At 46.0% G+C, this 2,422-nt stretch overlaps 1 long non-coding RNA gene across 1 annotated transcript; it reads left to right on the forward strand.

Moving 5' to 3' along the window:
* Nucleotides 1–1,172: 1,172 nt before the first annotated feature.
* LOC140536199 (uncharacterized) lies at nucleotides 1,173–1,687 on the forward strand. Its single transcript, XR_011977587.1, has 3 exons — nucleotides 1,173–1,295; nucleotides 1,404–1,487; nucleotides 1,635–1,687. It is a non-coding gene; the product is annotated as an uncharacterized lncRNA (long non-coding RNA).
* Nucleotides 1,688–2,422: the final 735 nt, after the last annotated feature.

A 2,422-nucleotide genomic window follows, 5' to 3' on the forward strand; every position in this document is an offset into this window, starting at 1 on the left:
TGTGTAGTGTGTTACCTGAGGGGGTTGTAGTCAGGATTCTGGATGTAGAGCTGTGAGCTGTAGTATTTAGTGTGTAGTGTGTTACCTGAGGGGGTTGTAGTCAGGATTCTGGATGTAGAGCTGTGAGCTGTAGTATTTAGTGTGTAGTGTGTAGTGTGTTACCTGAGGGGGTTGTAGTCAGGATTCTGGATGTAGAGCTGTGAGCTGTAGTATTTAGTGTGTAGTGTGTTACCTGAGGGGGTTGTAGTCAGGTTTCTGGATGTAGAGCTGAGAGCTGTAGTATTTGGTGACATTCACTGGAATTCCTGTGTTGTTAAACAGCTGGAGATTCTGAGAGTTTTCCAGGAACACACCGATCTACACAACACAATCAAACCTCAGTAAACTGGGAGATCAGATGTGTATAGGTGTGTATTAGTGTGTGTATAAGTGTGTGTTTGTATAAGTGTGTTTGGGTGAGTGTTACCTTGCTCTCTGATACAAAGGACTGGAGGTCAGTGAGGGTGATGAAGGTGATGAAGACTCCAATGTTGTCGGCGAACCAGGCAGTGGAGTTCAGAAGGGGATCAGAGGAGTTATAACAGCGAGGAGATCCATCTACAATGTTCACACATACACACACATAAACCACAGAAACACACACATGTATACACTTACTAAATGTATAGAGTCTCCAGAGCACAGATGAACATACAGAGGGAGAGACAGAACGAGATCAACATAGCTGTGCTTACCACTGCTGTTCAGATATGCCTTTATAGAGCTGTAGACATCAGCTGGGGTGAAATCAGTGGCTGAGAAATTATAGTTCTTCCCCAGGACTGAAACCCTAATCATAAAAATAATAACAATCAATTATTTTACAACAGAAAGATCATTATTAACCATAACCCAACAGTTTATCACTACTCCAAACAGAGACTCACATTTTCCTGAATGACAGGCAGGAGGCGCCGCTGAGCTGAGTGGAGCTGATGAGCTGAGAGCTGAGGAAGGGCAGGTACTGAACCAGTCTGACATTAAACCACTGATCCACCTCATCCTGAGACGACACACTGAGAGCACCAGACCACACACACCCCAACATCTGCCTGCCCACAGCTGCAGACACAACCGGCTCCTGCACAGAGATCCAGAGGGAGGAAGCAGAGGTCCAGAGAGGAATAGAGAGAAACAGAAAAGAGAGCTTTAAACATGGATTACTGCATTAAATCCATCTGAAAGAGTCAAACTGAGGGAGAAACAGCAGGACTGAATGGATGGAGAAGACTGAGAGTGAAGGTAGAGGGAGAAAGGTGAGATGAGCACAGGTGTACCGTCTGCAGGTACTGGTTGGTGCTGTTGTAGTTGTTGAGGAGCGTGCAGAGATCTGACCCGTTCCTGACTGTGTTGGACCCTTTCAGAAACTCCCTCAGTTCTCCTGGAGAGATGGAGCCCAACAGCTACAGAACAGAGAGGAGATCAACACACTCACTATAGAGAGAGGGGTGTGTGGATAAACGCTCACTATTGGACTGACTGGTTTACTCATGGGCTGGTTAGGAACAGTGCTACTGAAGGACTGTAGGCTGGATTAATGACTGGCTCAGTGACTGTGTGACTGGCTGACTCTGAAACTTGCTTTTTCCTCTCAGGTTTAAAGCAGCAGTACCTCTTGCTGTCGGCTGGCTGGGATGATGGACAGAAGGCCGCTCAGGTCAGGAAATCCAAAACTGAGGAAGGAGGTCCTGAGGAAGACAAAAAAGCTCCCGCCGCTGTAGCAACGCAGACCATTCGGTTCTGTAGAGCAAAAACAGCAAATAAACAAATCAACCAAACAAAACAATGTTTCTATTTATTTATTTATTTATTTATTTATTTAATAGTGAGCATGAGGGAGTGTGTGTTATACCTGTGAGGAGCTGCTGGATGTTGCTGTAGATCTGAACCTGTATGTCGTTGCTGAAAGCTGATCTCAGAGAGTCCAACTTGCTGACTCTGTTACAGCACAGGAAATAGTTAATCACAGCTCAACACACAAGACTCCACACCTCCTCCCTCTCTTCCCCTCTTTATATTATCCTACATTAAACACTCAGCAACACTAGAAGTGTCTCTTACGCTGTCTGGCTGGTGTTGCAGGTCCGGTTTCTGATAATGTTGAAGTACGGCGTTACATCTGCAGAGGAGAGGCTGGAGAGGAAGGGTCCGAGCCGAACATCCACCCACTGCAGAACCTCTGAATCAGACACTGCTGCAGAGGACAGACCCCCTCTTAGCAGAACGGCCTGGAGGAACGCTCCCTTCACCTCAGTGGAGTACAGGGACTCGTTTTTCTTAACACAGAGAGATTTAGAGGTAACAAGAGGTTAAAATAACATGCACTGCATATAAAGGATCTCAGTTCCCTGTTTAAAGGCAGCTTTACAGACTTTATTCTCCA

The sequence above is a fragment of the Salminus brasiliensis genome, chromosome 15 (assembly GCF_030463535.1).
Source record: "Salminus brasiliensis chromosome 15, fSalBra1.hap2, whole genome shotgun sequence".
In the NCBI taxonomy this organism is placed as follows: Eukaryota; Metazoa; Chordata; class Actinopteri; order Characiformes; family Bryconidae; genus Salminus; species Salminus brasiliensis.